Consider the following 13098-nt stretch of genomic DNA (forward strand, 5'->3'; position numbering starts at 1 on the left):
GCACGTGCACATTACCCAATACGGGACGAAGTGCTCAGAAACTGCGTGCCTTGTACTTTGATGTGTTATGCTTGTCAAAGAGGAACATCCTCGCAGGATGCTCTAGGAAGTGAAAACTCTGTTCTGGTCACTTCTTGACATAACTTTGGAAGCACTCTAAAATTAGAAAATAGCTGCTGGCATTGTCAGTGCAACGTGAGCAGGAGGAATTCATTCAAAGTGAAGAAGGAGGCGGTGAGGTGGGATAGGAGAGAACTCTTCCAAGAGACTTGGCTTTGCCTCTGACCAGCTCTGCATTTATGGGCAAGGTGGTCCCTGTAGCTCTTTGGGCCACTGGCCTCATCATGAAAGGAGAGTTGTATGAAATTATCAGATGCCTCCAAGGGTCAGGTAGGTGAGGTAAATGAGTGAATGGCAGCAGGGACAACAGGAAGTCACAGGGTGAGCCACTGAATCACTGAACAGCACAGCACAGGGCTATCTGGGTTAAAATCCAGAACAAAAAGCAGGTTTATCCTCAGTTTATCCCTGGATCACCACTTGGACCGCTACTCTGAGCCCTACATCCTTAGAGTTTTAAGTCTATATAAAAATGAGTTAGGGAGACCAAACATCTTGGCTTGTACAGGACAGTCCTGCTTTCTACCTGTTGTCTTGGCATAATTATTAATGACACCCTCCTTCACTCTCAGAAGTGTCCCAATTTCCATGATAAATTACATGAGCATCCCAGGTAAGGGGAAATCATCAATGACTAAACATAAACCTTGTGGAGGAGTATTTCCTAGATCTGTCCAGACCTTCAGATGAAGGTAAGCAGGTTTGGTGGCACTGTTTATTGTAACAAAAATGGTTCAATAAAGCATTATGTCATGAATTTTAAAAATCACAGAAAATATATGAGGCTATCAATTTGTGTAAAGTGTTCAACTTCACTAGTAATCAAAGAAAGGCAATTTCAATCATAATGAGGTAAAATTTTGCCTGTAAAAATGTTTAAAAATTATTTAGAACTACAACACTCAGTGTCAGGATGGGTGTGATCGTAGGAACACTCATATACTGTTGGTGGGCTTATAAATTGGTTCATACAAACTTTCTGAAATACTATGTGATAATATCTTTTAAATGCCTTTACAAAGTTCATACTCCATGATCTGTTAATTCAACAAATGTTTATTGAGCACCTACTACGTGCCAGGCACTGGGAGATATAGAGGTGAAAGAGACAAATACTATTTGCCCCAAAATGGAACTTCATTATAGGGGAGAAAAAGACATTACATAGGAAAAAAATATGGAACAATTTAGATTACAATTTATAATAAGTACCAAAAAGTAGACAGATATGACACCGAGAGGCACATGGAGGTAGTGTTGTGTGTTGGGGGAGGGTCAGGAGATGGACTGGTCAGCTGAAGAGGGAGGGAAGGGTCTTACAGGCAGAAGGAACATCTTGGACAAAGGTTTTGAGGCTGAAAAAACTTAGCACAATTGAGTAACTGAAAGGAAACCACTAGGTTGGAGCAAGAGAGTTCAGGGAAAGTGGCAAAATGAAAGTGGAAAGGTGAGGAGAGGTTGCCACGAAGATTTTCATCCTACCAGCTACTTAGGGGTTCTAAAAGCAGACTGATATTTTAGAAGCTTTCTCCATGGTGGAGAATTGCGTGGGGAGAGGCTAGAGCAGGACAAGAGTGGATGCAGAGAGACTGATTAGGAAGCAAATATAGTGGTCCAGGAAAGAGATGGCTGTGGCTTAGGTGAGAGTTGGGGAGATGGAGCGAAATAGAAATATTAAAGATATATTTAGATTGTAGACTCAACAGAGCCTGGTGACTGAATAGATGGGGGTGGTGAGGGAGAGAGAGATGTCACTGATGGTTTCCAGGCTGTTACTGTAGGGAACTTAGTGGAAAGGTGATGTCTCTCTACTGAATTGGGCAATTAGGAGGGGGGAGTTTGGGCAGGGGAGCAGAAGGAAGGGAAATATCGACTCCTTTTTGGACATTTTCTGTTTGAGGTGGTATAAGACATACAAGTGGAGATGACATGAAGGTATTTGGATATATAGGTCTGGAGCTTAGAAGAATCATCTGGGGCTGGTGATGTAAACATGGAAGTCTCAGCATGTAGATGGTATTTGAAAGCTTGGGTATAGGTGACATCCTCCGGAGACAAATAGAGTGAGAAGAGAAGGCCAAGTCTCTAGCCCTGAGGAGCCCTATCATGTATAGATCTAGGAGGAAGAAGAATGTGTTTATAAGGAAGACAAGGAACAGAATGGGAAGAGAGACAATAGTTACTCTTTTAAAAATGTAGCCTAAGGACACAGAAATGAGGATCTAGATTTATGCATAAAGATGCTCATTGTGGAATTTACAATAGTGAAAAATTAGCTTCAACCTAAATGTCAAAAAATGGGAAGGCATTTAAATAAATTGTGACATATTCAGTCTGTGGAATAAATGCAGTCAAATAAGATACTTCTGAAAATTATAACATTAAATGAATAAAAGAGGGTATATTATTAGACATACATTGTGATCCACATTTTAAAAATTAAATGGTTATATGCCTAGAAAAAGATGTAGCCAAATGTTAACAGTGGTTAACTCTGGATGGCAAAATTACAGGTGATTTTTTAACCTTTGTATCTATTTGTGTTTTTCAATTTCTTTACAATCATCACAAAACAGGTGGGAATATTTTATAAAACAGAGAACAAATTATGCATATTTATTTTACTTAAAATGAATGATTCTAAATTTGTTAAAGAAGTCCATTAAGATAATTTTTCAGATGGGCTAGAATGTATATATATCTTGTGATGAATCCTTTTATAAAACAAATAATTTTATGGTTCCATAAATCACTTATTAAAGTTTCTGAATATCAAATTTTCCTTTAAAATATAGATTGAGTCAGCACACTTCAAAAAAGTTTGAGGTCCTAATGAATGGGAAGTAGGCGCCGGCAAACTTTTTTTGTGAATGGCTAAGTAGTAAATGTTTTTGACTTTGTGAGTCATACAGTCATGTTGAATATTCTTTTTTTTTTTTCCTAAGTAACCCTTTAAAAATGTAAAAACTCTTAGTTCTCTGGCCATACAAAACGAGATTGCAGGCTGGATGTGGCCCACAGACCATAGTTTGATGACCTCTGGGGTAAAGGATGAATACATAAGAACAACACATAACTACTTTTTCATTAAAAGCTAACATAATATGGGGATTGAACCTAGGTGAATCTTCAATTATTAGAGTCCCAGAACCGGTTGGGATCTATTTTCAACAGGAAGCAGAATAAATGGAAAAAGAGCAAACATTTTTTAAAAGTTATATATATATATATATATATATATATATATATATATATATAAATATATATATATATATATATATTTTTTTTTTTTTTTTTTTTTTTTTTTTGCGGTACGCGGGCCTCTCACTGTTGTGGCCACTCCCGTTGCGGAGCACAGGCTCCGGACACGCAGGCTCAGCGGCCATGGCTCACGGGCCCAGCCGCTCCGCGGCATGTGGGATCTTCCCGGACCAGCGCATGATCCCGTGTGCCCTGCATCGGCAGGCGGACTCTCAACCACTGCGCCACCAGGGAAGCCCCAAAAGTTTATATATTTTTTAATGGAAAACTGATCCTATGCAAATATGTCAAGAAGTTATTATTTTTACCTAGAAATTAAAAGCTAAAGGAAAATTTCTTTACTTGTAAAATGAAGAATTTTTCACAATTCTATAATCTTAGATTTTTGGTACTATGAGGGGAGTGTTGCTGTTATACACAAGAATCTATTCACTTGTTCAAGCCACAAACCTGGAAGCCATCTTTGTCCCTCCCCACCTGGGCCTTGCCTCCCGTCACCAGATGATGTATTTAATGCTGTTAGTACTCCAAGCAGATCCCTGTTCCTGGCCAATACACCCACCCCCCAGCTGCTGTGAATATTGGCTTAGGAAGGCTCATAGCTATCCTCCACATGCAATTTATCCCTCCACCTTCATCAGGCCATGGATAGACCATCTGATTTGCATCCTACTTGACATTTCTCCTGTCCCATCCTGCTTCTCTCACTTCCTTAGAGGTCTATCCCTTAATAAACCACCTGCACCCAAATCCCTGTCTCAGGCTCTGCTTCTAGGGAACCTGACCTAAGACACCAAATCTCAATGATTCTACTTTCTAAATATATTTGGCTTTCTGACAACTACATCTGCTTGGAGAAAGGATACAGGACTGGGTTATTCTTATAATTTTATTCTAATTTCAAAAATTAGAATACATTTCAAAATTTACTTTATGATGTCAGTAACTTTTATGAATACCAGGAAGTAGTTCTTATAAAATATGCAGCAATGATCTGATAAACAAAAACACCCATAAGGATAAACAAAGAACTTGGAAGAGATTTAGCTTTCAATTGACATTACTATATAGAATTATTGCTAGAATGATTTGTGCTAGTGAGTAGAAACAGCTGCATCTCCAATATTATCAACTTTGCTAATTGTTTCTGATTACATTTTAAAAATTATACTAATAACCAATAGGCTATAAATAATCTTTTATTATAAGACTTTCCCATTTTATTATACTGTAATGGGTTCATTGATGCTTACTATGATGTGATTATTTGCTGACTCGGAAGAATACCTTTATTAGAATATGCATATGTATTCAATTTATCTTCTCAATTACACCTACATTAAAAACTTCAAAATCAAGTTTGCAAAAACAGGCTAGCAGTCGTGCCTATATGGTTTGTGACCTCGTGCACTATAGCATCTGGTTAATGATTCATAATAACCTTCAAAAATAAGCACTGAGTAAATCATAGGGTTCTTTCTGTGCATAGCTCTCAGAGAAATGTGCACAGCAGTCCAAGGGCTGGATCTAGCGCAGAGTGAGAGCTGGAGGCATGGTGAACACAAATCCCCTGCAATAGCCAGGTAGATGCTGTACAAAGCACAAAGTTTCCCCAATGGAAACTTAACCATTTTTCCCTCCTCCCTCTAAAGTGATTTCTCTTCACTTTTCCTATTCTGAAACAAGGAAATCAGCTACTTCTCTACTCTCTCAATGAAATACATTTTGCTTCACGTTATTCATAGTTATTCTCAACTGATAAATCTATTATGAAGAATTAAGTTGACCATTCTTTCATTTGATAATCACTGAAACTGAGTGTTTAGGGTTTAGGTAGCCATTATCAGTGAATAAATTGCCCAGAGACTAAAGTGCCTTTTTCCCCTCCTTACTTATTTCTTGGGTTCAAAAGAAAACAAAACAGAAACCTCCGAGTATGCTGTTATTTAAATAGAGGCAAGTCCACATTATTCCAGTACCTATAATGAGTCTACTTCCTAGGAATTTCTTTTCACTCTCATAAAATACCTTCAATGAATGAAAGCCATATTCCTCAACCTGAGCATAGGGATCACCTCAAACTCCTCTCCCATTCTCAGTGGAGGACCCAGGCTCTCCCTCAGGTGGACCTGGGCACACTGCTGGAGGGTGGTCGGGTTGGCCTGAGCTGACAGATAGGGCAAGGGGCAGTGTCTGGGTCTAGGTTTTCTGTCCAAGTCACAGTCACTTGGCTACCACCTCCAGGATTTTGCCATACTGTATACCACCTCTACTCCTATTTACATAATATTTTTCTTTAAATCAATTGTTTTTAAATTAAATTCATTTGAAGGGGAAGCTTTATATCACTATGATAAATGGAATATAAGTATTATCTGCTAAAATAGAAGTGAAGTGTATACAAACTACATTTTATCAATTTTAAAAATAATTTAACACCTCTGAAATTTGGATGTATCTTAGAATCAATGGCGTCTTGCAATTGTAATTGGCATCATCATATTTTAGTAGCACATAAAATAATGATGTGTTTTACTTATCAGTGGTATATTAGATTTGATGAAATATAGTAAATTCTATAAAAAACAAAGTTATTAAACTTTTAAAAATGAAAAGTAAAAATGACAAATGAAAAATATAATACATGAAAATGTATAAAATGTATGGCTGAATATAAGTTTCTTGTTGATGACAATGGAACTTTTGGATCAAAATAGCTAGAAATCCTAACTGATAATTTCAGACAAAGATGAGGATCTACATCAATGAGACAAATCTGTCAGTTTCTATATTAACCCACTAAAAAGCTGAACTCCCATGAGGATATAGTTAGACAGCTCAAAAGATATTAACTGTTTTATCTGTATTATTTAAATGTATATATACATACTCAGCAACTTCAGGAAGTGATATTTCAACATATCACCGAATAAAACACAGAGGTGCCTGTAGAATTCAGTGAATGGGAGTTCTTCCCTATTGGTGTGAGTCCTGGCTGTCTGTGCTTCTAATGGTTCAGTTATTGAGGGCTTGGAACACTTATGATTATACCTGAGCATCCCACCCCTGATTTATGAGGTCCAGGTAAGGTTGATTACCATGGCACTACTACATTTATCTCATTCTGAGCAATATTCTCTATGAAATTACAGGTTTTATGTGATCATTTCCTGCTGCCAAATATATGAATGTAAATACAAGACTTTCAAAATACATTTGTCTGAGTATCACCTAAAATTATTGTGTATCACATTTTGGGCAACACTTGTCTAGATGGAGCACCAAGTATGAAGGACTCAGTAGAGAAAGGGACAGTTGGGTTACAGCTAGAACCAGGTGGGTCAGGTAGGTTGAAGAAGGCAGTTAGGAGGCAAAGCCTGAAGGGGCTTCCCAGGACCAAGAGCATTGACCCAGACCTCTAGAGAAGGCCCTTGGGTAGGGAGGTGCTACCTCAAGAAGACAACAGCATTCATTTTTCCATTCCTCTGTTCATTCAGTTACTCATTCATTGAAATACCTGTGCCAGGCACTGGATTGGGCTTTGGAAAGAAAGAGTTGGAAGAGGTCAAAGAGCTCACAGTCTAGAAAGGAAAAGAAGAACATCAGTGATTACAGTTGGGTTTCAGAGTATTAGGGTGGGCGTAGTCAAAGAGTGTAATGGAAAAAAGTATTGGAGGGTGCATTCAACTCAATGCGGACAGCTCAGGGAAGACTTCCAAAAGGAGTGATGCTTGAATTGAGTCTTGAGGTATAAACAAAAGTTGCTGAAGTCCTCCAGAGGCCGAATGACAGGAGGACATCTGAACCTCAGAGAACAGTATGGTCAAAGTTTAGAGAGGTTAAGAAAGCATGATCTGTTACCCACGAATGAGACACTTTAATATAACTGGAAAAGAGAGTGAATATTGGAGGATGGTAGAGAAAGAAGCTGGAAATGGTAGGAAAGTATGAACTGGATGTGAAGGTTACTGGACTTGAATTTGAAGTTCAGAGAGAGACCTGAAAGATTTTAAGCCAGAAATGGCTGGATTATACATGTGTTTTATGTGTTGACTGATGTTGAGAAAAAGTAAACTGTGTATCAAAACATAACCTGAAGGCCTTAGCCAAAGTGCTAGACAGTTAGCAGATAGAGATTTGCATCATGTAAAAAACCATTTAAATCAAGGGATAGGATAGTGGGCCGCTGAAAGGGTGTGAAGGTGCAGGTGATTAGCATTGCAAATGCGAGTTGTTGGAAGAGCCACACACCAGCACAAGGATATCTCCCAGGTGAGAACAAGAGTTTGGAAAGAAAGGAAGGGGAGGAGCAAGTGCTAAACTTCACAATGAACGCAGAGGATTGGCTGAACTTCCAGTAGGTAACAATGACAGGAAAGGTTGGAGAATGATGGAGGCATTCTCTCTCTCTGTATCTTTTTTAATTTTTATTTTTATTTTTTTTGCGTTACGAGGGCCTCTCACTGTTGTGGCCTCTCCCGTTGCGGAGCACAGGCTCCGGACGCATAGGCTCAGTGGCCATGGCTCACGGGCCCAGCCGCTCCGTGGCATGTGGGATCTTCCCAGACCGGGGCACGAACCCGTGTCCCCTGCATCGGCAGGCGGACTCTCAACCACTTTGCCACCAGGGAAGCCCCCTCTGTATCTTAAGATAATCCATTGGATCAGCTTTTATTTATATATCTATATTTTTCTTTTTTAAAAAACTTTTTTATTGTGGAAACACTTCAAACATTTACATAATTGAATAGTACAATGAACCCCATGTATCCATCACCCAGCTCGGCCAACTATCAACCCACGGTAATCTTGTTTCACCTATAATCCTTCTACTAGATTATTTTGAAGAAAATCCCAGACATCATATCATTTTAAGACAATGATCTTGGGCTTCCCTGGTGGCGCAGTGGTTGGGAGTCCGCCTGCCAATGCAGGGGACGCGGGTTCGTGCCCCGGTCTGGGAAGATCCCACATGCCGCGGAGCGTCTGGGCCCGTGAGCCATGGCCGCTGAGCCTGCGCGTCTGGAGCCTGTGCTCCGCAGCGGGAGAGGCCACAACAGTGAGAGGCCCGCGTACCGCAAAAAAAAAAAAAAACAATGATCTTTACTCTTAACCCAAACCTGTGTCAGAATCATAGGATATGATGAACTTTGTGCTGTCGCCAATTAGAAAAACACTGAAAAGTCATAAATATGTAAGCAAAGTCTACTTTCTAATAAAGAGAAATTAATAAGACAATATGAACATGATTTTCAGTTATTTAGAGAAATGGGTAAAACAGTAATTTAGAAATAATGAATCTGGTAAACAAAGTTACTAGCAAAATCCTACTACATGAATTAAACTGATGAGGTTAAATATATGAGCAGGAAACAAAAGAAAATTGAATTTAAAAATGTGTAAACTAAAGCATCAAGGATATAAGGTATGAAATAACTATTAGACTGGAAAGAAAAACCTGAGAGCAGAAAGAAACCTGGTCTGAGTGTGGGATGGGGCAACAGGTTAAGTGTAAGTTAGAATATAGGCTAGCTCATTTAAAAGAGATCCTGATTAATTCCTCCACTCAGTAATTACTGAGCACTTGCCATGTGCAGGGCACTGTGGTGGCTCTGGAATGTCACATGCCTTTAGTAAACCATCTTCGCTGCTTAAGGAGAAAGCAGCAAGTGACCTGGGGGCAAGCAGCTGCATACATCTGATTCTGCCTAAGCCTCATCCAGATTCTTTATTAAACACCTGGCTTCTTGAGAAATAGAGGGAACTGGAAGGGGCTCAGAGGAGTGGAACAGAAAATAATTTGAGCAGAAAGATCAAAGAAACCAAATATAAGGAATTTGGCTAAGCCAGGGCTCAGCAGAAAAATAAAAGAGCTATTCAAGGCATGTAAAGAGTGAAGCAAAATAAGAAATATTGAGCTGGTGCACAGAGCATAATGGAGAGTCTCGGATAAACCCAGGGAAAGGCAGCCGCCGAGGGCAGAACAGCGCAACAGCCCAGCTGAACACATTCTGACGTCAAGCGGGCTTCAGTCCAATGGCTTCCAGAGGGTGGGCATTATGTTTGACCTTTCAACTTTGGCAAAGCACGTGTGCTGAATCAATCCTGCCCTGACAAGCAGGATGGGAAGGGAGGGGAAAAAGTATTTTCTCTCAAATGTAATTCATAGATAAGTTCTAATGCTTCTCGCTCCCACAGAGATTTTTCCAGTCAGCAAAAATTTTACCACTGAAGGCAGAGAGAGAGAGAGAGAGAGAGAGAGAGAGAGAGAAAGAAAGAAAGAGAGAGAGAGAAAGAGATTAAATTTTCACTTAAGGTCTTAGTGGCCTTATTTTGGCAACTTTTTTTAGTTCTTGATCAGTTGCTTTCATTCAGACTCTGGGTCTTTAGTTTTGGGGCGGGAATTAAATGCCTTTTTCTTTTAAAATATATCATACATACAAATCAGGGTATAAAAACATAAATGCACAGTTTAAAGAATAATGATCAAATGAACACCAGCATTTCCCACCTCTCCATTTAAAGTCAGATTATTCTGGTACCTTTGAAGCCCTCTGGGTGTCTCGCCCTAATCACATTTCTCCCTCTGTTTCTCCTTCTGATTCCTCAACATTATCCTAAAATTTAGCTTAAGCCCTTGCCTTTCCTTAAAGTTTTACAATAAGGTATGGTCGAGAGTTTAGCTAAGCTACTCCATGGTATTGCTGCTTCAGCATCTAATGTGTTTGGCCAAGAGGCCTGTGGGGTACTTAAACTGATGCCAGCCCCTCATGTTATCAAGCACATGCCCTAGATAACAGCCTGTGGAGTCACAGCCAATGTGAGCTCCTGATATAACTCCTCCGGCAGCCCTGTGATAAATAGTCTATCCCACCTCCCAGGCCCTTCCCCTTGTGCACCCCTTAGATAAGACCCCTGGGAGCCCACCAAAACCCTGCTCTTTTTGGTTCGAATAAGGTTTATTATTGTCAGTACACCTCTGTTTCTATCAAGGTCTCATGGTAGGCTTTTCTCCACTCTCAGGACAGTACTCATGAGGGCCAAAGGGACTCACTTCTTTACACAGTGAACAGAAAAACTAAAAATAATTGAGTTCATGACATTGGCTACTCAAGTTGCTTAGACAAATGGATGGATGAACCATACATCGCACATCACCACACTGAAGTTGGAGATGTACTTTGTTCTTGCTTGTGGGCAATATTCTGGAAGAAACCCTCATTCAGTATCCCTCAGGGACACCACTGGCGAATCCACACTTCTGGAGGCAGCATCTTCCTGCCCCCGCCCTGCGGAAGCATCCGTTCAGCAGCAGGCCTGGTACAAGGAAGAGGCACAATCAACCGTGTTTCCCTTTTCACCCCTTTTCTGAGGCTGGAATCACTCGTGCGTGGTCCTCCCTGATGAGGCTAAAGCTCATCAAACGGTTGGCCGCTGCCCAAAAGTTTTGACGCTGCACCAGATCTCAGTCCCCTTAAATCCAAACTCCTGGAACTGGACCAGCTTGGGTCTGTCATGCTCTGGGCCACCTCTGCTGGCAGCCTCAGCCCCCTCCTTTCCTCCCAGCACCATACCAGCAAGGGTTCACCATTTCTGGTGACTTGGCTAGACAGACCAGAGGGTTCATCCCTCATGGCCTTCCCTACGTACTTTAGCAATTCTAATTATTAGGCCAGCGTGGTTATGAATTTTAAATAAGTGAAAGGATCAAAGTTTATGAAGACAAGACGTAGGCAGTTTTAAACTTTGATTTTTTTTTCTCCCCAAGAACAGCTTAAAGAGGCATGAAGTCAGGAAGTAAGGGATCTGGAAATTCCTACTCAGCAATTTTATACTAGCTTTTTACAAATATAAGACATTCCATAAAGGCTAGGTAAAGCTCTAGTATTTCTAAAATCCTGTGAAATTGGCATATCTCAGTGGAGAGATAGGGTATTAGAAACTGTGAGGTCTGAAAATTATTGCTATAATTTCTAAAATGCCCTCTTCTCTCTTTTTAATTCCAAGAAGTACAGGATCTTATGGGAAGAATATACGGCTTTTAGCAAAAGCTGGCTCTTGAGCTTTGAATTGGCTCGGGCTCGTTCTTCTCTATTTTTACATCCTCCCTTTCCATTCGTTCAACAACAAACATTTATTGAACATCTAGTAAGTGAGTGTCAGGTATAGCGTTAAACCCTGGAGATTGAAAGAAAAAACCTGGCATTGGTACTTCCCTTTGAGGGTGGGGTGTTGAAGAGCTAGTGGAGAGAGAGAGATGCAAAGAAAGAAAAGCAGTAGTGTTCTAGGTGTGCTAACAGGAGTGTTCTCAGGACCCAGCGGGAGCAGCATGAGGATAGTTACTAATTCAGACAGAGAGAGAAATAGGAGTTGGGCGAGCTGAGGTTTGTTTTGCAAGAGGCTTTAGGGGAACCATGGAGACCTTGAGCTGAATTATGAATTACAGCCTCAAAGCACATCAGAGTCTGAAAGAGCTTTTGATCAACTCTATTCTGGAAGCCCAAGAAGGTGACCTTGTCCAAATTCACATGGCTGCTTGGTAGCTGGGACAGGATCTGCTAATGCGAAACATTTGCTCCTTCCCTTCCAATACGTGGTCCTGGTTTCCCCCTTTGCGGTCAGCAGTGAGGTGGCCCACCTCTTGCTGGACCACACCTGTGCCCAGAGGTGAAGGTGGAGCTTCCTCTTCCTTGGTTTTTACAGTTCAGTAAGACCACTTGCTTTTTTAATTCCTGGGAGCTTGGCTTATGTAGATTAGGTGATGGGTTTCAATAATTTGTTTTGGGGCGATGGTCCTATCCACTTTCTGTTTCTCTTCTTCAGCCTTGTCTAGAAACTTGAAGGCAGGATGTCGGTGGGTGCGTACCTGGCTCCACCAGCTCTAGCTGGAGGCTGTGGTGTGTTGTTTCGCCTGCCTGCATCCAGTCCCCAGTGTTTCTCTGGTGACTACCCCACCTCCGCTCTCAGGACGCAAGGTTCTGGTGCGAAGACCCACTTCTTGACTTCCACACTCAGTGCGACCATTCACCCATGCCAGCTGTCTCCTCTCTCTTCATCTCCTGCCACCCCCGCAGCTCAGCCTGGGGACCAGGAGCCTTCTCCCCCCAGGAATTTGAGAAGTGGGTTCTTCTGCAGGTGAGCTAATAGCTTCCCACATTGTTGCTTTATGGATCTCTGCATTTGCAGGGACACTCCGAGGACAGTGCAGGGGCACTTCCGTGGGGGGACAGGAAGAAGAGATGGCTATGAGGAGAGAGAGGAAGATAGCAGCGAGGAGGATTCTCTAAAATTGTGGAAGCTGAATTGTCTTTGTTGGGGAGTAGCTGATGCACCTGAAAACTATTGGCAAGGTTTTAATACCCGAGTAAAATTAGTACTGAGATGCCTGCGATCTCTTCAAGAGATTTTGATGTTCACTTAATGTTCCTCTTTCAGCAGAAAAAATGTGGACTTGGTCCCTGTTATTCATGTGATTAGGAACCAGTTTCCTAAAATGACATATGTAGGCTAATTCCTATTGACCCTTCAGGGAGAGAAATCACATATTGTTATTCAAGACGCGCATGTAATTTTCTCTCTTTTTACAAGCCCAAATCAAATAGATTACCTTCCCGAGCTCTGAACAACTTGAAATGCACACATATCTGTGCGGTTAAAGAGCAAGAGGATAAGGACTTGCATTTGAAAGAGCGAGGTCTGTAATTCGGTGCTGCAAAG

Source organism: Mesoplodon mirus (genome assembly GCF_964341445.2).
Source record: "Mesoplodon mirus genome assembly, chromosome: 6".
NCBI classification, from domain to species: Eukaryota; Metazoa; Chordata; class Mammalia; order Artiodactyla; family Ziphiidae; genus Mesoplodon; species Mesoplodon mirus.